Genomic DNA, 23,733 nt, shown 5'->3' on the forward strand with positions numbered 1-23,733 from the left:
AAAAGCCGGAAGTGGCACTGTGGCTCAAGTGGTAGAGCACTAGCCTTGAGCTGAAGAGCTGAGGGACAGCGCCCAGGCCCAGAGTTCAGGCCCCAGACCAAAAAAAAAAAAAAAAGAACTGTTCCTCTTGAATTGTTAACAACAATATGAAAGTGTTCCATTTTCCTCCCTCTGAAAGATAATTAGGAGTGTTCATTACTTCAGTCATCCATGATTACCCATACTCTTGATCCAAACTTGTCTGTTCCTTCTAATTGGATCAAATTCCCCATTCCCTCTCCAGACTCTGAAGCCCTTCCACTATTTTATATAAACATTTCTGCCTGTGACCCTTGGTTAATTTACCATTGCTTCTTTGTCTTAAAAGAAACCTACTCAACATCTAACAGACTTCTCTAGTAGCCTAATCAACTGGAGACTGTCTTCTCTCTCAATTCATCCTACAGTTTTCAGTTCTTGTTTTGGACTTTTTGTTTGGTTTGGTTTGATATTACCAGGGTTTTGAACCTATGGTGCAAACCCCTCTATCACTTGAGCATAACCGCATCCCTCTTGGCATTTAGTTTGTTTTTAATTTCCAGTGACATTTGCAAGCCATTTCTTACTTTCTTTTTGTAAAAACAAAAACAAACAAAAAAAAAACCTTCCATTTTCCTCTGAGTCTTCTTAACTGGTCGCTATCTCACTTCTTTGCTATTTACGACTTATTTCCTGGTCACTCTTACTGAAAGACAGTTCCTGTTCTATCTATTATTCTGGCTGACTTCAACAGTCATAATGATGATCCTATCATACTCTAGACACTCCCCTTTCTTACCTCAGGTCCAAGTTAGCCAGGATTCCCATGACTTGATCACCAAAATGTGCATCAATTTCAACATCAGAATGAACTGAATTAAATATACTCCAAACACACAGATCATGTGTTCAACAACTTCCTATAATTCTCAACTATCTATCAGTACTCCTCTACCACCTTAACTTCTCTCTACTAAATCACAGTCCAATAACTTGGGTATGGTAGTGTGTTTCTGTAATCCCAGCCATGCAAAAGGCTGGAAGTAGAATTGTGAAATGAAGCTGGCTGAAAAAACCAGAAGACCCTACCTGAAAAGTAACTAAAAGCAAAAAAAGGATCAAGGGCATGGCTCAAGTGATAGAGCATCTGCCTTACAAGGAAGTGCAAGGCCTTGAATTCAAAACCCTAAGAAAAAAGCTAGACACAGTGGCTCATGCCTATAACCCCAATTATTCAGGAGGCAGAGTAAAAGGCCTGTGATTCGAGGCAAGCCCACACAAATAATAGTGAGACTTCATCTTAACCCATAAGCTATAAGTGATGGCACCTGAACCTATCATCTCATTACACAGAAGCTCACTTGTCAGATAATGAAGTCTCCTTCAGCCCCGAAGAAAAGCAAGAGACCTTGCTTGAAAAATAACTAAAGCAAAAAGGAGTGAAAATGTGGCTCAAGTAGTAGAGCACCTGCCTAGCAAGCAGGAGGCCCTTAAGTTCAAACCTCAATAGAGCCAAAAACAAACAAACAAATCATCAAACCTTCTCTCTTTGCTGGCATATCTTTCACCTGGAAAGATCTTTCAGTTACATCAATATATCTAATAGATATATTCAGTCATTCAAATATTCATTGTACATCTATCTACAACATATAGGTACTAATTTAGGAAGACAAATTTCCTACATTGGTGAAGTTTATGGTCTAGCAAAAGGGAAACAAAGGAAGTAGAGATGTGGATCAAGTGAGAGCATAAAGCCTTGAATGAAAAAGCTAAGGGAAAGTGCCTTGGCCCTGAGTTCAAGCCCTACCTAGCACTTGCACAAAAAATAACAGTAATAGTAAGTTGCTGGGTGCTGATGGCTCACACCTGTAATTCTAGCTACTCAGAGGCTGAGATCTAAAGACTGCAGTTCAAAGTTGGCTAGGGCAGGAAACTCTTGTTAGTCTCTTAACTCCACTTAACCTCCAAAAAACTAAAGGTATAGCTGTAGCTCAAGCAGTACAATGCCAGCCTTGAGCAAAAAAGGCTAAGAAGACAGCATCTGGGCCCAGAGTTTTAGCCCCAGTACCAGAAAGAGGACAGGAGAAGGGAGGGGAGAGGCAGACAAAGAATAAAAATACACAATGTCAATACACATACACATGTATGTGTAAATATGAAAGAGGTAGCAGATCTAGACAGGATTTCTCTTTTCTTTTTTCTCTGTGCTGGTCCTGGGCTTGACTTAGGGCCAGAGCACTGTCCTTGAGCTTTTTTTTTTTTTGAATGGGTCGTGGGGCTGGGGCACTGTCCCTGAGCTCTTCAGCTCAAGGAGAGCACTCTACCACTTGAGCCACAGCGCCACTTCCAGTTTTCTAGTGGTTTAATGGAGATAAGAGTCTCACGGACTTTCCTGCCCAGGCTGGCTTTAAACCGTGATCCTCAGATCTCAGCCTCCTGAGTAGCTAGGACTACAGGCGTGAGCCACCACACCCAACAGGATAGAATTTTTCTGCAGATGAGACACTTATTAAGGCCTGAGTGAAATGAGATGACAAATCTTAGTACCTTGAAAACTATTTTAGGCAGAGCAATGAGTACTCACAACATCTATCATAAATTTTAATTGTATTTGTTTACTTATTCTACAACTCCTTCAATAAATAGTAAGTTTCACATAATAGCAACTAAGTCTGTTATATTTACCATTAGTAGACAGCTAGCAACTAAACAAGGCTTGGCAAAAGTAGGCACTGAGATTTACTAGACCCTGTCTCTGACATCAAAAAACTCATAGGAGTGGAAGACAAATAACAATATAACAATGACAAGTGTCCCTGTTGAACATTAAGACAAAGCACAAAGATGCAATACATAAGTCCCTAAAATGGTCTTTAAGCCAGGCAGCCATATCTGCTGAGATATGGACAATCCCAGTTTAAAGCCATGTGGGCAGAAAAGTCAACTAGCAAAAAGACACACTTGGACGCATAGTTCAAATGATAGAATGCCACCATAAGCAAGAAAGCAAGCAAGTCAAGACCCAGAGTTCAAGCTCTGTTCACACACACACACACACACACACACACACACAAGATGACCCCTTCACAGCCCACAAGTAAAGCAAGAGGTGGCTTCCAAGTTTATTTTCACAAGGTAAGAATAAATACAGCTATTAAAAATAACTGTAGGGGCTGGGAAGGTGGCTCAGTGGTAGAGCGCTTGCCTTATATGCATGAGGCCTTGGGTTTGATTCCTCAGCACCACATAAGCAAAAAGAAAAAAGTCCAAAGTGGTGCTGTGGCTCAAGAGGTAGAGCGCTAGTCTTGAGCTGAAGAGCTGAGGGACAGCACAAAAAAAAAAAAAAAAAACAACTGTATACTAGTTATTTTTCTATAGTTATTAAAAACAAGTGTTTACTATAGTTACTTTTCTTTTTATAATTATTTTATTATATATATTATATTATTTTATAATAACCGCCTAAAGTGGATATAGTTTCCATTTTTATAAGATGGAATAGAGTGACTAATAGTTAAGTAGTAAATGGTAGAACCAAGATTTTAACTAAACTCAATCTTCTTTTAATCTCTTCCCTTCCTTTTCTTTTTTCTTTTGCTATCACAAGGTGTCGTTAAAAATAATATATAGTTAGTTAGTTAGTGGCTCACATCTATAATCTTAGCATCAAGGAAGGATGAGACCTAAGAATTGTACTTCAAAGCCAGCCCAAGCAGACAAATCCATGAGACTCGTAACTCCAATATACCACCAAAAACCCAGAAATAGAGAGGTGGCTCAAGTGGTAGAGCTCCAGTCATGATTGAAAGCGAAGCAAGAACCCAAGGCTTTGATTTGAAGCCCTAATACCACTCTTAAATAAAGCACTCTGTAAACTTCTTGACCTTCCCTTCATTTTCAACATAAGGCTCAATTATCAGATTCAAAAATTTTCTCTATTTAACCCTCTTTTTTCATTTATTTATTGAGAACTGAGGCTAGGGGGGTTGTTGTTGTTGTTGTTATTTTTTGTTTGGCAGTACTGGAAATTTAACTCAGAACTCAGTCTAAGAATTTCATAAAATAAGCCAGTGGCATTCTTACTCTTTCAGGCTATAGATGGGTTTTTTGTTTATTTTTGAGGTTTAGGGATGCCCTTGGGAACAACCATAACATTTGTACAACACTCTACAAATCATTTTCACACATTCTTTACTCCATGTGATCTTCACTAGCCCTATGAAGTGTTAAATCCTTATTTTACAGAAGACAGTAGAAGCAAAATACCACATCTGGTTGCTGGCCTGTCTGAAAGTAGACTTAAGAAAACAGAAGAAGAGAGAGACATCTAATAGCTCACAGAAGGTTTTGGGCACTGAGTCACCCAAGTGGCCTAGAGCCAGAAGTTAAGGGGAACAAAATCTGTTTCCCTTCCAAGGTAGTAAGTATGTGTTTGACCATAGCACATGATCCACCTCATGAAATTGCTTTTTTTTTCTTTTTGTCTCAGTAATATCTAGACTGGCAGAAAGATAGACAGAAAAGTATACATTAGAAAATTTCTTATAACTCTATGAATATAACCAGTTGAGAGTGAAGGTAATATAAGTGAACACCTACCAGTATTAGAAAGGACCTGAGTTTGCATCCTAGATCTGCATAGACTTGCCAAGTTGAAAATCCACTTGGGCTGGGAAGGTGGCTCAATGGTAGAGCGCTTCCCTTGTATGCATGAGGTCCTGGGTTCGATTCCTCAGCACCACATAAACAAAAAGAAAAAAGCCGGAAGTGGCGCTGTTGCTCAAGTGGTAGAGCGCTAGCCTTGAGCTGAAGAGCTGAGGGACAGCGCACAGGCCGAGTTCAGGCCCCATGACTGGACCAAAAAAAAAAGAAAATCCCCTCCACTGAAATATTGCAACTCCTGTGCTTTCCTCTACAACAGTGGACACATGAGATTCCACACTCTTTGATCTGTATTGGAAAACATTTTTATATTCCCAGCATAGTAACACAGAATAGCTGATTCAGAGAATGTTTAAAAACGGATGGGTACAATATGAAAGCTTTTTGTATCACACATACATTCCACATGTAAGACAGTGCTGATAAAACTGCCACCTTATTCTCAGCTCTGTTTCTGCTATTGCTCTCCCACTTTGGGTATATTACCCAAGAAAAATTGGGCAAAATTTTAAGGAATAAACCAGTTCAAAGAGTCAGACTTCAGGGGAAAATCTACATGGATCCCCTTTCCAGCCTACAATCTTTCCCGAACACTCACCACATCCCTCTAAATAATCCTATCGTGTCCAGGCCACCCACTTCAAAGACCAAGGTCTTTTCCTCCAGGCCTCTTCTTTCTCCTGTCCCTCCTCTTACCCCTGCTATCCTCTCATTTTCTCCCTAAGTTTGTGGGTCAACTTCCTTTCTTCCAGGTCAGCAATGTCTCAGAGCTGCCAGAGGTTCCCTGGCCATCTCCCAGTCCCTCATCTCACTAAAAGGAATCTGAGTCACTATCCAACCCTGACTGACATTTTTGTTTTCCTCTAACTCAAGTCTTCAAGCCTCTGACTCTGACTTCTAATCTTGCTTCTTCTCCACTGCCCACCTGCTCCATTCCCTGTACACGTGCACACAAACACACACACACACACACACACACACACACACACGGAAGAAAGTGGAGAATAAATTCAGAAAGAAGGATTGCTTATTGGCAGGCCAAAGTCAAGGCATGGGAGCAGTATGAAGAGAGACTGGAACTTAAGGAAGGTGGAATTCATGTGAAAAGCAAGGGAGTTAGTTAGGAAAACAGCAAAGGGCCCTACAAACCAGTAACCTATTAATAAGACAACAGTAACCAAAATATCTAAGAGGAAAAGATAGCTTATCCAAAAGGAAGAGGACTGGAGAGAAAAAGAAAAACTGGCTATGGAGGAGGAGAGGTAAGAATAAGAATGCTTGCAGACAGCAGCTACTAACAGAGAAGTGGGGGTGGGGCAATAAGTGAACAGAGCAGGAAAAAAGGCCACAAAGAAGAAGAAAGTAAAAGGAGGAGAGAAAGAAGAGTGATGAGAAGGGAATAATCAAAGTAGGGTAGTATCAGGCCTGACATAAGTTTCTTGGGGGCAGATAATAAAGAGGGAATGAATGATAGTGATTAAGACAATACACAGCCTCAAAGTCTGTCATTTACTTACCAGAGTAAGAAGAGTGCTTCAGAAAAGACAGCCTAATCTAACACAGCTTTCTAAGTATTAAAAAACTGTCCATTCCTGACTAGAAATATTAGCATATTTCGACCTGCTTCTTCCCAACTCCATCTCTTAACACTCAGCATACCTACAACACTCAACATAAGCCTCAGCATTCACTGTTGCCTTAAAATCACTTGGTTTTAATCTGGCCAGAAAGATGCCATACAAAAGAGAGCTAGAAGACAGGATACCTAGTCTGTTTTCCAAATTCACCACTGTTTCCTCCAGTCTTGAGAGGACCATCTCTGCAGACCATCCTGGACATGGATCTAGCTTACCTTTCCAAAAGCCATCGGGCAGCCTAGGGAAGCCCATTTCAAACAGAATACCAAGCCCTGCATTACAGATAAGGAAACCGAGGACTTGGATAGGTCCCCTTCCCGGACAGGATCAACCCCCAAGTCTCACTTCTTGAAAGAGATGGGCCCCCACGGTTCCAGCAAGCCAGCAGCTAAGCCTAGACAGAGGCAAGCATGGCCTGACCACCAAGCAGATGGATGCTCGAAAAGGAGTGGGGCCCGTGCGGTGGAACAGTTCCCCAAAATTCAGCCAGAGCTGATTTAGTGCAGGCCTAGCCCGGGGTGGGCTCATCAGAGGGTTCCACGGTCCGCCCTCGGCCTGAAGGTAAGTAGAATGTAATGCGCTTCCCGGCTCCCGGAAGCCAGCAGAGACCCCCCAACGCAGGCCAGCTGGGTGAGCTCCAGGCCGGGCCGGCATTACCTGGCGCGGGGAGCTGGCCCCTGCATCTTGGATGATTGGGTTGGTCGCAGAGACAGAGCCGCTCCTCTCCCCGCCTGGAAGAGAGGCTCGCACAAAGCCAGGGCTCTAGGAGCTCGGCCGGCTGGATTCAGAGGCGACCTGCTCCGCAGCAGCGCTGCCGCTCAGCTCCCCAGGCGCAGCACGCTCGCGTCCTCGCAGGGCGGCAGCCGAGGCGCGCTGGGTTGGGGAAGCAAAGGGGCGGGGATGGAGGGAGGGAAAGAAGGAAGGGGGTGGGAGGAGACCGGGCTTCTCCTTTCCCCGTAGGGGAAAGAAGGCCTCCACAGCTCTCCCCGTCCCTGCCTCCATCAAGAGGTAATTTCTTACCAGGATCAGGCCCCTTCCAGGGCCGTCAAGAGTCCTGGGTGAGCCCCAGAGCCAAGGAAGAGAGGCCCTCTGTCCACAGCTGGTAATAAACGAATCTTTTCTCCACATCCTCAAAGCAGATTGCAAATTGTCACATTAAGCCTCCGGGTGGAGCTGTATCTCTTTCTCACTCTTCCAAAGGTGTCCCGGAAAGTCCTAGGTGGCCTTCATTGTGGCCTTTGGGTGAAGAAAGCTCAGCAACACCTACCATTTACTAAGAGCTATGTATTATGCACCAGGAGCTTTATAAACCTATGTCTGTCTCATGGCCTTGTAAAGTAGGCCCTTGGCCATCGTGTACTTCAAATTGAGAACTAAGAAGAAAATGTTCTCGTAAGAATTTTTTTTTAATTTTATTATCAAGGTGATTACGAGGGGTAAGAATTTCTTGAGAACCCATTGTGTGTCAGTCCTGAGATAAATTGCCCGGCATTGGTGGCTCACGTTTGTAATCCTAGCTACTCAGGAGGCTGATATCTGAGGATTGTGGTTCAAAGCAAGCCTGGGCAGGACAGGATGTGAGACTCTTCAATAAACTACTCAGAAAAAAGCTGGAAGTAGCACTGTGACTCAAATGATTAAGTGCTAGCCTTTGGCAAAAGAAACTCAGGGACTGAGCCTAGGCCCAGAGTTCAAGCCCCAGGACCAGGAAAAAAAAATTCACAAAACAATGTCAAATGCTCACTAAGAGGTAGTATGGCCCTACTTACCAACCCAACCCTTCTCTCTGAGAGACAAGACAAAAGGCAGGGTATGTGATTATCCCTTCCAAAACATAATCAGGAATTTAGGTTTTGCTCTAAGTTTTAGCAATAAAAAGACTTTGGAAGGTTTTTAAGCAGAACAACAAGATCTAATTTATTTCTTTAAAAGATCACTGGCTGGCTAATAGAAGAGGAAGAATGGAAACAAAAAAAAAGTAGAACTTTCAAGAACTACAAGCAACTGAAGGAGGTTATGATTTAGACTAATAGACAAGATGAAAAGAAACAGCATATTCTAAAGATACAACTTGGTTCAGCAGCAGCAGAGCTGGTGTGAGACAGAAAGCAATGGGTAACAATGAGCAGTGACTTTCCCAGGACCACACATGTGGTGAATGACTCAGCTGTCAATGCCATGTTCAGACTCCTAAGCCTATTTATCTCCCTTATTTATTTCGCTGTGTTCTGTTTACAAGAGGTCACTGTTAGTCATCTCTGTATTAACTACAGTATCCCTCTCTTTACTGCCTGGCAAAGAGCAGGTAACCAGCATTAAGCCTGATTTAGAAGATATGTATCCATTTTCCCTGACCAATGACTACACTTTAGTTCAACATGCCAAATTAGCACATTACAGAGGATGCAGAGAAATCTATGAAGAACCCAGATTTTTTTAAGTATTAAGTATTTTTTAAAGTAATACTTAAGTATTAAAGTACTTATATTAAAAGTACTTATAATATTAAAGTTTAATAGTATTAAATTTTTCCCAAATCAAACAGAGGACTATAAAGGTGTCTAAAAGATAATGCAGAAGTCAGTTGGAGACATGATTCAAGTGGTATAGTGCTTGCCTAGCAAGCACAAGAACTTCAGTTCAAAATTGTTTAAATAGGGATCCAGGTGGACCCATTGCAACAATGAGATGTACAAGACATTGTCGAAAAACAAACCTTAAAACTTTGGGGGGGGGGGAAGCTGGGAGGGCAGGGATGATAAGGGGAAACAAAGAAGGCGCAACAATGCTTGATAAGAAATGTACTCATAACCTTGCTCATGTAATTGTAACCCCTCTGTACGGTATTTTCACAATAAAAAAAACAAACTTCTGCAAAAAACAGTGTTAAGGGAATGAAAAGACAAGGCTCAGAATAGGAGAAAATATCTGCAAACACACCTAATAAAATGTACACAAAATATAAAAAGAATTAGCATTTAACAGTAATAAGAACAAAATTTTTTTTTTGGGTCCGGTCGTGGGGCCTGAACTCTGGGCCTGGGCGCTGTCCCTTAGCTCTTCAGCTCAAGGCTAGCGCTCTACCACTTGGGCCACAGCGCCACTTCCGGCTTTTTTCTTTTTGCTTATGTGGTGCTGAGAAATCGAACCCAGGGCCTCAGGCATGCAAGGCAAGCACTCTACCACTGAGCCACCTTCCCAGCCCAAGAACAAAATTTTTAAATGAGCAAGAGAACCAAGCATGGTATTATACAACTATAATCCCAGCACTAGAGAAGCTATGGCAGGAGGATCACTAGCAGAATGAGGCCAGCCCGAACTACACAGTGAGAAACAAACAACAAAAAACCCACAGAGGGCAGGGAGCCCTGGCTCTGGGCATATAGCTCAAGTGGTAGAGTATCTCAGTAAAGACCTGAATTCAATCCCCAGAACCACAAAAAGTGAAAGAAAAAAGTGCAAAAGGTCAGAACAAATCCTCACCAGAGAAGAGATGAAAAATGTTACATATATTTATATATGTTATATATTTTTGTTATATATTCATATATAAAGATACCCAACATTGGGGCTGGGAAGGTGGCTCTGTGGTAGAGCGCTTGCCTTGCATGTCTGAGGCCCTGAGTTCAATTCCTCAGCACCACATAAGCAAAAAAAGAAAAAAGCCAGAAGTGGCTCTGTAGCTCAAGTGGTAGAGCGCTAACCTTGAGCTGAAGAGCTGAGGGACAGTGCCCAGGCCCAGAGTTCAGGCCCCACGACTGGACTCAAAAAAAAAAAAAAGAAAAAAAAAAGATACCCAACATTATATGTCAACTGAAAATTAAGACAAGGACATACCACTGCATACCTATTAGAATGGCTAAAATCCAAAAGCTGACAACACTAAATGCTGATGAGGACTCTCACATTGCTGGTAGGAATGGAAAGTGAGACCAACCACTATGAAAGACAGCTTGGCAGTTTTTAAAAAGCTAAATACAGCTTACTAAACAATCCAACAATTACATGCTAGGTATTTATCCAAATGAGAGGAGAAGTATGTTCCAACAACAACAACAACAAAAACTACCCATCAATACTAATTGCATCATTACTCATAATTATTTAAGCTTAGAAGCAATCAAGATGTTCTTTAATAAGTAAATGACTAAATTCTGGTGAGTCTATACAATGGAGTATGCAATCAAAATGAAACTATCAAGCTACAAAAAGACATGGGGAAATATGAAATGTTAAATGTTGATTCTAAGTGGAAGATGCCATTCTAAAAAGGCTGATTTCAACTATATGATATTCTGGAAAAGGCAAAAACCATAAACTAGTAAAAAAAAAAAATAGTTGTTTGGGATTTGGTAGGAGTGTTTAAGGGGTGACTATGGTAGAAGACGTAGCATCTTTGATACTATAACATTAAGTACTTATTACATACTTAACAAAAGAAATGGAAAAAAATGTACAATACAAAAAGCTAAGTCTGATATAAATTATGGAATTTAGTCAATAATAATGGATCAATATTGGCTCATCAATTGTACCATATTAATGCTCATAATAAAGAAAACTGAAAGAGCTCTCCACATGTTCCACTCAACTTTTCCACAGATTTAAATTGCTCTGAAAAACTGCCTATTAAAATAAAAGAAGCGTACCAAACAAAAAATATAAACAAAACCAAAATTCGGGCTGGGAAGGTGGCTCAGTGGTAGAGCCCTTGCCTTGCATGCATGAGGCCCTAAGTTCAATTCCTCAGCACCACATAAGCAAAAAGAAAAAAGCCAGAAGTGGTGCTGTGGCTCAAGTGGTAGAGTGCTAGCTTTGAGCTGAAGAGCTGAGGGACAGCACCCAGGCCGAGAGTTCAGGCCCCATGACCAGACCCCCCCCCAAAAAAAAAACTCATTTTTATCTTTATTACTTCAATAGACCTAAAAAAAAAAAAACTCTGTAAAACTCCTATAAACACTTCTGAACCTTTTCATTTTCAACAGTTACTGCAGATTGGGCTCAGTTCAGACCATACTTTGAGGCGTGTTCTAAGGCAACATCCACAGTCAGTCCTGTTTGTAATGACTTCATAACTGTTTGCAAAGGGAACAGAATATTTTTCTTACAGTCTTATCCCCTACAGAAGGTACTGCAATATCACTGCTTCCTTTAGTTGTATCTAGTACTTCCAATAATTCAGTCTGAAGATGCATTAGTTTTAGCCACTATAATACTTTGTCAGACATTGAGCTTAAGCAGCCAAAACCACTATTTTCATAAGAATGGCATCATGCTAAGTCTCCCTCAGACTGTCCATATGTTGCCATTTCTTTGAGACTTAAAATGTGGAACTTCATGGTTATCCTCTTAAATTTCATTTTTGTTGGAGGAGAGGGAGAGGGGGATGGGAAGGGAAGGGAAGGACAGGGAGATGATCAAATGAGGCAAAAGAAATGTCAGAGATAGGACTATACTTTGAAAAAAAAAAAAAAGAATACCTAGAGACACCAAATGAGATGTGCTGAAACTTACACGTTAGTAGTTAGCTTGGTTTAAGTACAATACTTCTTGCATTTATAGGGTCCTTTAGTAAATTCACAAACCGTTTTTATAAACCATAGATTTTAGCCAGCTCTATTTTATCTGTGGAGACTTCTTAGTCCTAACCAGGCCCTTTTTAGATCACACACCTGACCTCTACAGGCATATGAGTTTGCAATAGCTGTTAACTAATATAAAGGCTAATGACGAATAATAATAATTAGAAAAGTTAGTTTTGTTTAGAGCTCTTCCTTTCAACTAAATTCCTATGTGTTTAACTGATGACAGCCATGACAGAAGTAACTACAGGATTTGAAAATCATTATTTTAGTGAAATAAGCCAGACTCAGAAAGACAAATACCACGTGTTTTCTCATATGCCCTCTGACAGAGAACATACTGGGCATGGTGGCACATACTTGTAATTTTAGCACTTGGGAGACAGAGGCATGAGGATAGTCCAGCTTGGACAAGATAACAAGACTTTGTCTCAAACAAGGAGGAGGATTATTTGGGAAGAGGTAGGAGGAGAAAGAACAAGAGAGTGAATATGATCAATTAGTGGAAATATAATGAAACCCATTATTTTTTGACAAGGAATATATACTAATAAGGCTGCATAGTGGTTGACGCTTATTATCCTAGGTACTTGGGAGGTAAATATAGGATGATCACAGATCTGAAGCTAGCCTGAGCAAAAGCATGGTACTCTATCAGAAAAACAATTAAAAGCAAAAGAATTAGATTCTTGAGTGATTCAACCACACACCTAGTGACTATAAGGCCCTGAGTTCAATCCCCAGTACCCAAAGATTGTGTGCGTATAAATATGTTATATATTATATATTTGTGTATATATATTATATATAGAAAATGTTTTTACTCGATTCTTTTGCAACATAAAAAAATATTTTTTTATTTTTATATTTTATTTGATTTGATAGTTTGAACTCAAGGCCTTGTGCTTTCTTGTGCTCCACTAGTTGAGGCATGCCTCACAACCAGGAAAAAATTTAAGAACAATACATTACTGAATATAAATTACAATCTTCTGATAACACCAGATAAACATACAAGGAAGGCAGTCAACAATTACATTTTTGGTATTTAATATGCCATGCTTTCTTGTAGTAATTGCCTACTAAGGACACCTTCTGAAAAGTGGAGTAGAAATTAAACTTACAATTTTTCAATTTTATGATAGTGTGATAGTGATATATTCAGTAGAAGCTGTACTTCACATTTTGAATTTTGATAATTTCCTAGACTATTATATGATACCTTTGTAGTATTGGTCCAAAGCAGCTTTCAGTCAGTCCAAGTGATCAGAAAAGTAAATAGCTGATATAGAGTACAGTATACAGTGGTGCTAAGTTATGAGGTGATATATATCACATTCACATTTTTTGGTGGTAATAGTATCTGAATTTAGGGCCTTGTGCTTGCTAACCAGGTGCTCTAACACTTGAGCTACCTACTATCCCTGCGTAGGCCTTATTATTTATTTATTTACTGCATTTGTTTTGCAAATAGGATCTCACATTTTTTTTTCCTGGGCCAACCTGGACTATGATCCTATTTATGCCTCCTACATAGAGTAACCACCAAAAAGCCAGACATGGATTACAGGTAAGAACCACTAAACATAGTTTTATTGGTTAAGAGGGACTTGCTAACTTTTCCCTGCACTGGTTCTGAATCACAGTCATCCCCCTTTCTAATTCCTAAGTAGCTGAGATTAGAGGAGTAAACCACTGCATCTGATTTACCTGAACTTTTTTTTTCTTTGTGACTGTACTGGGGCTTGAACTCAGGGCCTCAGGCTTTCCTCTTTTTCACTCAAGATGATACTCTACCATAGGAGTAACATCTTTACTTCTGGCTTTTTGCTGGCTAACTGAAGATAAGAGACTCTCAGATTTATCTGCTGGGGTGGCTTCAAACTGTGATCTTCAGATCTCAGTCTTCGGAATGGTTTGAGATTACAGGCACCAGCCACCAGTACCTGGCGGGAGTGCCCTTTTGTCTTATGGCATTTTCAATTTACCATAGCTTTATAAGGAATGTAAACTCATTGTGAGCTGAAAAGGATCAGTACTTGTTTTCCTTTAAAGTTTAGTATGTTCACATGACACAGTTTTATCCAGTAAGTTTCTAAAAATTCCAGGAAACTGGGCAATTTAATTATGAAATGGGACATAGATGCTAATTCTACCTTTCCCCCGCTGTTCCTTCCTCAAACATTCTTTCTAGAGCTACAGTGACCATCTCATAGACATAAAGTTATAGCACGGAGTTGAAAGCAAAACACTCTAATGTTTCAGAGCAGAGAAAGACAAAGAGCCTGGATTCCAACTGACATTGTATTTGAATCAATGCCAGCCACCAAACTTCTTGCTCCTTAAGAAAATTCCTACATTTCAGTTACTGTTAGGTTTTTGCTTTTGCGTGCGTGCGTGCGTGCGTGTGTGCGCGTGCGTGCGTGCGTGTGTGTGTGTGTGTGTGTGTGTGTGTGTGTGTAAGTCCTAGGACTTGAACTCAGGGCCTGGATACTGTCCCTGAGCTTCTTTTTCTCAAGGCTAACACTATACCACTTGAGCCACAGCTCCACTTCTGGCTTTTAGGTGATTAACTGGAGATAAAAATCTCATGGACTTACTTGCCTGGACTGGCTTTGAACCGTGACCCTTAGATCTCAGCCTGCTGAATAGCTAGGATTATAGGTGTGAGCTACTAGCACCTTGTTAGTTTTCTACTACTTAGAGGTGAAAATATGTGACCAATATAAGCAAGAAACATGCTAGAAAATCATAAGAAGGTGCTTCCAAGTAGTCAGAAACATTAATTCTTTATTAACCACTGATCCCTAACCATAAGTGAATTCCTCTCACTACCATCATACTGGAGAAAGTCTGAAAAAAAACTAAGCCAATATTGAGTAGGTTTGAAAGCTGGACTGAGAATGTACTTCATAACTTTTTACATTCCCCAGAAGCCAAGCGCAAGAAGTTCCTTTAAGATACGAGACAGCACTGATTTATGTATGGATCATGCTGTAATCCTAGCTACTTAGGAGGCTGAGATCTGAGGATCATGGTTCAAAGCCAGACTGGACAGGAAAGTAAATGAAACACTTATCTCCAATTAACTACCAAAAAAAATCAAAAAGTGGAGCTGTGACTCAAGTGGTAGAGCACCTGCCTGGAGCAACGGTGAAGAACTACTCCAATACAGCTACTTCTGATCACTAGATAGAAGAATGGGTACCACAGCTTCATCCTCAGTACAATGGCTACCAGCACTAAGACCATTTCAGAGCCAGCAATCAGAATTGCCACTGGTTGGTGCTACTGCCTCTGCCTCCAGAAGGGGAAAATTAGCTCCCCATAACTTTCTCTCTTATGTCCTTAAAATCCTAAGTGTGTCCTTAAAATCTGAATGTGGTTGGGGTACACTGGACTGATAAGATCCAGGTTATGGTCTGTGTCCAAGAAGTAGAAAAGGTTGGGAAGTACTTGAAGTTTTCTCTCCTCTTGGGGATTGTATCTTTGTCCTTATTAAGCCTCATAAAACAGAGAACACCAAATGTTGCGCAGTAAAACAAATGACAACTATCCATTTTAGTTATCTCTCACACTTTTTCTCCTCAGTTTGTTTCTGTTTTCTTTTCATTCTGCCAGGCCTGGAAATATAACTTAATAAAGCAGTGCTTGCCTAGCACCCACGAGACTCTAGGGTTGGATCCCCAGCACCACAGGAAATAGAGAGAGGAAAAAAACCCTCCAGCCTAACATATTGTAACAAATTCTAGCTAAAACTGTTCTCATCATTCCCCTATAGAGAACACATAAAGTCTTATTAAATCTTTTTTTTTTTTTGGTCGGTTGTGGGGCTTGAACTCTAGGCCTGAGCGCTGTCCCTGAGCTCTTCAGCTAAAGCCTAGCACTCTACCACTTGATCTACAGTGTCACTTCTGGTTTTCTGGTGGTTTATTAGAGATAAGAGTCTCTCAGACTTTCTTGCCTGGGCTGGCTTTGAACCTCCTGAGTAGCTAGGATTGTAGGTGTGAGCCACCGGTACCTGGCTCTTATTAAATCTTAATAGTCATTATATCCCAGCATACTTGTATATACTTCTGTATGAGTACCAGGTACACATAAAGCATCTCCCCACCCAAAGTGCTTAAAATTAGAAGTGCTATTAATTTTTTCATTATATATATATGTATACATATATGCATATATGATATACATCATTCACATGACATATATAATATATTGTTATAGAATATATATGTTATATTGTTTCATATAATATATAGTATATACATTATATATCATATATCATTCATATACATATATATTATTCATATATATATTCATATACATACTGGTATATATATGAATGATATATTGGGAATGGGACCTATATATAAATATGAAATTCATTATATATCATATATATACCCCATATACAATGTCTGAAGGTAACTGTTGTCAGTATTATATGTGTGCCTGGTGTTTTTAAGTTGGGCCTGTTACATAAGGTCAAGTGTGGAATTTTCCATTGGTTGCACCAAGTCAAAACTCAAAAGTTTTTCATTTGAGCATTTCAGATTTTGGATTTCCAGAGTAAGGATGCTTAAACCTGTTCTATGCCAAATCTTCAAGTGTTTGGTAAGGCCCCCTCTTAGAACACTCTTATCTCTTATCTGTTGCCTCTGTTTACTGAGAAATTTCATATTCAGGTATACTCTCCACTAATAAGCCATTCTCTCCACCTTGAGGATCTTAGAACAACTCATGAAAACTCTTACCACTTTACCTTAAATATCTTCTATTTCCAGCCAGACTCTAAGTTTCCCTGTTTAGGAAATGTTTCATGGATTGCTGTTCCCTAGTACTTCATACAAAGCCTAGCTTAGCAAAGGCTCTCAGCAATTACATCTACTGAACCTGAACAAATTGAAAAAATAAAAACATTACATATCTTTTCGTTCAGCCAATCAATTTCTCTTTGTCTTGCCCTAATTCATTTTATATTCCAAGACACATGTTTATTTCCAAGTTAGCCATAAATATCTCTCCAAAATATTTTAAATGTCAGAGCAGCACAAATGACTTTGGAAAAAAAAGTGTTCAGAACTAAATTCTTGGATTAGGGACATGGCTCAAATGGGAGAGCACTTGTTTAGCAAGCATTCAATTCCAGCATCACAGATAGATCACAAAAGTAGAAGATAAATTTAATGGATACATTCCATTTTTAAGATGCCCCTAGAACTCATTATTTGATTTATCCCAATCTTTTTTGCCCCTGAAATCTTCTTGCTTTAATTAAGCTTTGATTCCAACTATGGTGTCCTAATGGGTCAGCCAAGGTTTCTAGAACAGTATCTTCTGTAAGATATGACAACTGGGGCTGGGAAGGTGGCTCAGTGGTAGAGTGCTTGCCTTGCATGCATGAGGTCCTGGGTTCGATTCCTCAGCACCACAGAAGCAGAAAAAAGCCGGAAGTGGTGCTATGGCTCAAGTGGTAGAGCATTAGCCTTGAGCTGAAGAGCTGAAGGACAGCGCCCAGGCCCAGAGTTCAGGCCCCATGACCAACAACAACAACAACAAAAAGATATGACAACTGTAAAGAGCTACATTTATATGCAGTTAACAACACACAACTCTATATATCCATTATATCATTTAATTTTTACATGCAATCATAAGCCTTCTCACCAGCAAGATCTTGTTCCAAAACTATCTGTGTTGCTGTGGCTTGTGTCCATAATCCTAGCTACTCATGATGCTGAGATATGAGGATTGTGGGTCAAAGTCAGCTCAGACAGAAAATCTGTGAAACTCTTATCTCCAATTAACCACCAAAATAGCCAGAAGTGGGAGTGTGTTGCCTCAAGTAATAGAGCACTTGGCTTGAGCAAAAAGCTAAGGAACAGCATCCAGGGCATCAAACAAGTTTAAGCCCCACTACCAGCACTTTTTTTTGTTTTAACTTTGAAAAAGCCACCTGTTTCTGTGGCACTCTCCTGGTCCACAGTGTCTCTGGCACTACCGCTTGCAACTCTACCCTCAACACACACACATTTGCTATTCTCTTTTTACTTAAAGTGAGTGAAGTATCACTATCTTGAGGGAATGGACAGGCCTGGCACAAGATAAAGCATATTGAATATTTGATAACTGTTTGCTAAATACATAAAAGTAAGTAAAGAAATACAGTCAGCATTTTCATTTTAATAAAATAGAAGCTGAGGTGACTTTCCCAGTTTGTCCCAGCTAAGACTATAATCAGGGTATTCTTGGCCTTCCACTTTCAACTTGAGGGTCTTTCACTAAGACAGGTCAGAGTGCAAAAAAAAGTCCCAGATTAGAAGTCCGAAGTCCTCATCTTCAGACAAGCCACTTAACATTTTTGAGCATCAATTTCTCATTTGCCCAAGGAAAGAACCACACTATCATTCCTTTTCTGAGTACAATGAAGAATAAGACCATATGTATTAGTAAAAGTGCCATGAGAAGTATGCAATTATACACTAGGCGAGGGACAATGTGTTAGCTGATGATGTCCACTGATGATGACAAATGACAAAGTAAATACCAGGGTCTACCCTCTGAGAATCATATTATTTATCCTGGCAATAGCTCTAAGAAAAATCAGATTTATTATCCTCATTTTCTAAATGAGAAAATTGAGGCACATAGAGCTTAACACTGCCAAAGACTGCAAACATAGTAAATATGGGAGCTTGAATTACAATGCAGATCTGTTACATAATCCGCTTTCTGTGCTGCTTCCTAAACAATTACAAAATATAAACTTTTATTCTGTTTTAATTTTGAATACTAGGCAAATGAAACAGTTAACTTAAAAGTTAGATGCATTTTACTGTCTCTTTGGCTAAGTCAAAATAAGGGTTCACCTTGTAGGCAAAGAATACTTCAACTTAATTCTTGAAGAGGTAAAAATTGATGTATACATTAGAAAATGTTTTGATCTCAATTTTGGAATTAGTTTAACTAAAAACCTGATTTAAAAAATGCAAAAGTTAACCATCAGTTTTTTACTATTTATTGCTATAATTATGAAACACCAAATAGTAGGCTTTGAATTAGGCTATTCAAACTTACAATAGAAAAGAAAGCCAGAACAAGGCCTAGAGGAATGAATGAGCAAATAAAAGATAATCAAGATGCTACTATATTGAGAGTATGGAGGGCTGACAGTAATAATAATCCCTTTTCTCTCTTTTTCTTTCTCTCTACATACCCTCATTTCCTACAAGGATTCTGTTTCTCTATGCTGCTCCTAGACAGACCTGAACAGTTCAAACTACACTGTAAGAAAGTCTTCAGCCCTTTTTTGCTGAGTACTCTGCAGACTGAATGGCAGACAGGCTGTCAGATGACACATGTTGACATAATGCTAGTCTTCAGACAGTTTGAGGCAGGCTGTTTTGGTAGGGTGATGTAGCTGCTATTATTTGCAGCTTTAAATACCCATCTGCCTGCAGCCTAGAATTCTTTTTACTTGGGATGAGAGTGCAGAAAAAAATGCAAAGGACATATTTGGAATTTACAAAGCAGAGAACAGTATAAATATATAATTTTCTCAGCAAAAGCTCTACATAGGGAAGACATGCATACCCAGTGGTGCCAGGATCCAGGCCCTTTCCTGTTAGAGCCTCTAGACCTCAGTGGGGCCACAAACTTCAAATAGGAACAATGGACTCATCACTGCAGTAGCTTCACTATCCAGAGCACATTCCCCCAACAAGTTCCTTCAGCTACTGAAGATGCAGTAGCCTGTACTGGATGCACTCCAGAAGCAGCTTGCTGGTAAATCAGAGGCAACAAAGCTATAGACAGTTAATCATGATAACCCCTCTGTATATCACCTTTATAATAACAGTAAATATATTTTTTTAATTTAAAGTTAATCATAAACAGGAAGAATGAAGTAAATCTTTCATCAAAGTAGGACAAAAGGCAAAAATTATGGATATAAAAGCCAGAAAGGTTTCACCAGGACATGCTTTTCCTATAGAGAAACCCTCCTCACTTAGGAGTCAAATAGAAAAAGTTTGTGATTATTTAAAAACCATTTTTAATACTGTGGTTTGAACTTGGCCTTCTGCTTGCCAATCAGGTACTCTACCACTTAGGCTATATCCCAGTCCTCAAAATTGTTTTGAAGTAGGCACTAACAGCTCATGTCTGTAATCCTAGCTACTCAGGAGGTTGAAATCTAAGAATCTTGGTTTGAAGCTAGGCTGAGCAGAAAAATCCACAATACAAGACTCTTATCTCTAACTTGCCAATAAAAATCTTGGAAGTGCCTGGGCCCTGGTGGTTCATGCCTATAATCCTAGCTACTCAGGAGGCTGAGATCTAAGCATCATAGTTCAAAGCCAGCCCAGGCAGGAAAGTCTGTGAGAATCTTATATCCAATTAACTACCAAAAAAGCTGAAAATGGCTCAATAGATAAAGCTCTAGCCTTGAGCAAAGCTAAACAAAATAAAAAAACAAAACAAACCCTTAGGACAGTGCCCAGGGCCTGAGTTCAAGTACCAGAACCAGCACACATACACACAAAAAAGCTTCAGGTAAAGGGTGGCTCAAGTGGTAGAGCATCAGCTTCAAGTGAACAAGCTAACAACAGCGAAGCAACAGCATGAGGCATGAGGCCAAGTTCAAACCCCAGTTCTACTATCAAAAGGAAAAAAGAAAAGGAAGGTTGAGACTAGACTCTGACTTTTTTATTTTGTTTTACTTATTTATTTATTGGTGCCAGGCTTGAACTCAGGTCCTAGACTCTGTCCCTGAGTTTTTTGCTCAAGGCTAGCACTCTACCACTTGAGCCACAGCTCCACTTAAGCTCATATTTTCTTTCTACAACAGAGAACTTATGGGATATCAAACATTAGAAAAACATTTTTAAAAATTAGAAGCTTAGTTGATCACCAGTGGCTCACACCTGAAATCCTAGCTAGTCAGGAGGCTGAGATTGGAGAATCATGGTTCAAAGCAAGCTTGGGCAGGAAAGTCCATGAAACTCTTATCTCCAATTAACTACCAAAAAGCCAGAAGTGGAACTGTGGCACAAGTGGTAGAGCACTAGCCTTGAACAAAAAAACTTAGGGGCAGGGACTGGGAAGGTAGCTCAGTGGTAGAGTGCTTGCCTTGCATGCATGAGGCCCTGGGTTCGATTCCTCAGCACCACATAAAAAGAAAAAGCCGAAGTGGTGCTGTGGCTCAAGTGGTAGAGTGCTAGCCTTGAGCTGAAGAGCTGAGGGACAGTGCCCCGGCCCAGAGTTCAAGCCCCATGACCGGAAAAAAAAAAAAGAAAAAAAGAAAAAAAAGAAAAAAGAGAAAAAAAAAAACTTGGGGGCAGTACCCAGTCCCTGAGTTCAAGACCCAGGATCAGTATATACACACACACACAAAAAAAAAAAAAGAACAAGAAGCTTATATATCTGGTAATTATTAAGATCAGAGATTATCAAAGAAGAAACAGAAGATGACAAGCCTTTAACCAAATCAAACTGAGGGTTAGCAAATACGTCTTTGGTGAGAAAGAATATACAGACTCCCCTATATGGAAAGAAGTAAAGCACCTTTTCTCATTCTGCATCAGAATAGGAAGAAGTTATCTATCTTTGATCTAACAAAATGCACTTTTCAAAAGGACCAAGACCCAAAAGCCAAGTCATTTCACAAAATGTTTTAACTAGACAGGATCACAAATACATAGGTCAACTTTCCTATGGGTAAATGAAATGGATACCTGCAGAAACGACACTTCACCAGTAGTAATGAGGATTTGAAGACATTGGAACTCTTACATTGTGATGCCAACATAAAATGGTGCAGCCCCTTTGAAAAACAATCTAGACTTCCTCAAAAAGTTAAACAGTGTTAGCACCTGGTCCAGGGATTCTAATTCTACATGGTAAATGAAAATGTACATCTGAGCTGGGTGCCAATGGTTCACACCTGTAATCCTAGCTACTCAAGAGGCTGAGATCTAAGGTTCGAGGTTCAAAGCTAACCAGGCAGAAAAGTTTGTGAGACTATTATCTCCATTAAATTATGCAAAAAGCCAGAAGTGGTAGAGTGCTATCATTGAGGAAAAGCTCAGGGACAGCACCCAGGCCCTAAGTTCAAACCCCAAGACTGGCGCCAAAAGAAGAAAAGTCATGCTTATGTAAAAATTACATATAAGCCAGGTGCCCGTGGTTCACCCCTGTAATCCTAGCTACTCAGGAGGCTGAGATCTGAGGATCACGGTTCAAAGCCAGCCCAGGCAGGAAAGTCCATGATCTCCAATAAACCACCAGAAAACTGAAAGTGGCGCTGTGGCTCTAGTGGTAGAGTGCTCGCCTTGAGCTAAAGAGCTAAGAGACAGTACCCAGGCCCAGAGTTCAAGCCCCATGACCGAAAAAAAAAAATTACATAGAAATGTGTTCAAAGTGGCATTATTCATAGCAACCAAAAATATGAAAACCCTAATACCCATCAACTGGTGAATAGATAAATTAGATATATCCAAACAACACAATTTTATTCAACAATACAGATAATTAAATACACATGTGTATGTGTAGGATTCTATACAATAGAATATAGTAAAATATTGCCAAATATTAAACAAAAAATGCTATAATGAGTGTATAATTAAGGGAAATAAGACAAAAGGTCACAGACTATGATTTAACGTCTATAAAGTGTCCAAAGTAGACAATCAAATCCATTGAAACAAAAAATAGAATAACAGAATGGTTTCCAAGGGTAAAGGTTGATGATGTGGGAAAATAGTGACCACTAATATGTTTCCTATAGAATGCCAGTGTCTTAAAACTTGATTGTAGTACTGGTTGTGTACTTCTGTGGATAAACTTAAATAATGAATCATGTATTTTTTAAGTAGGTGGATTTTACGGTATATCCCTTATATCTTAATAAACATATAAACAGACAAAACTATGATAGGGAGACAAGAATACCCAATGGACTTAAGAGTTAGACCTAGATTCAAATTCTGGTTCTACCATTCCCTACTTACATGACAATGATTTCTTTTTTTCTTTTTTTTTTTTTTTTTGGGTCCGGTCGTGGGGCCTGCTGGGCGCTGTCCCTCAGCTCTTCAGCTCAAGGTAGTGCTCTACCACTTGAAACACAGAGCCACTTCCGGCTTTTTTCTTTTTGTTTATGTGGTGCTGAGGAATTGAACCCAGGGCTTCATGCATGCAAGGCAAGCGCTCTACCACTGAGCCACCTTCCCAGCCCCATGACCATAATTTCTTATAGAACCTTAGCTTCTTTTTATGGAGAATTAAGGTATATTAATCCCTACCTTTGCAAAATGACTTGAAGATCACATAAGAAACATGAAAGTGTCTTATAAATAGTTTATTTTCAAAGACAGGTTTTTTTTTACTAGTATTATTTACAAAATAATTGAAACTAAGACTATTTCCTTCATTTAAATAGCTTTGTTATCTTTTTCCCAAAAATTAAATAAAGGAAAAATGAGTACATCTCCAAATTTACAAGGAAGGATAAGAATACTCTACAGTATTTTACATACAGGAACACAGCATGCAGTCCTGAGCAAAGAAGGGTTAAATCAAATACTCCAATTGCTTTCTTTCCTTATAAACCAGACACACTTTCTGTTTCAATCAGAACATTATGACTACCATATCACCAATGAAAGGAAATAGTTGTTCAATAGAGAGAACATGCTTTCTAGTTCTGAGTTGGCAGAGAGATTATAAAGCTTCCTGGGGCTGGGAAGGTGGCTCAGTGGTAGAGCGCTTGCCTTGCATGCCTGAAGCCCTGGGTTCGATTCCTCAGCACCACATAAGCAAAAAGAAAA

At 39.7% G+C, this 23,733-nt stretch overlaps 1 protein-coding gene across 1 annotated transcript in view; it reads right to left on the reverse strand.

The window, feature by feature from the left end:
- Positions 1-7,126, reverse strand: part of Pak1 (p21 protein (Cdc42/Rac)-activated kinase 1) — an 82,800-nt gene extending 75,674 nt beyond the window's left edge. The window contains exon 1 of the mRNA XM_013014161.1: positions 6,978-7,126. The gene's annotated coding sequence lies outside the window, so the exon portion shown is untranslated. The remainder of the gene's footprint in view (positions 1-6,977) is intronic.
- Between the last annotated feature and the right edge of the window lie 16,607 nt (positions 7,127-23,733).

Source organism: Dipodomys ordii, unplaced genomic scaffold (assembly GCF_000151885.1).
Source record: "Dipodomys ordii isolate 6190 unplaced genomic scaffold, Dord_2.0 Scaffold22, whole genome shotgun sequence".
Taxonomy (NCBI): Eukaryota; Metazoa; Chordata; class Mammalia; order Rodentia; family Heteromyidae; genus Dipodomys; species Dipodomys ordii.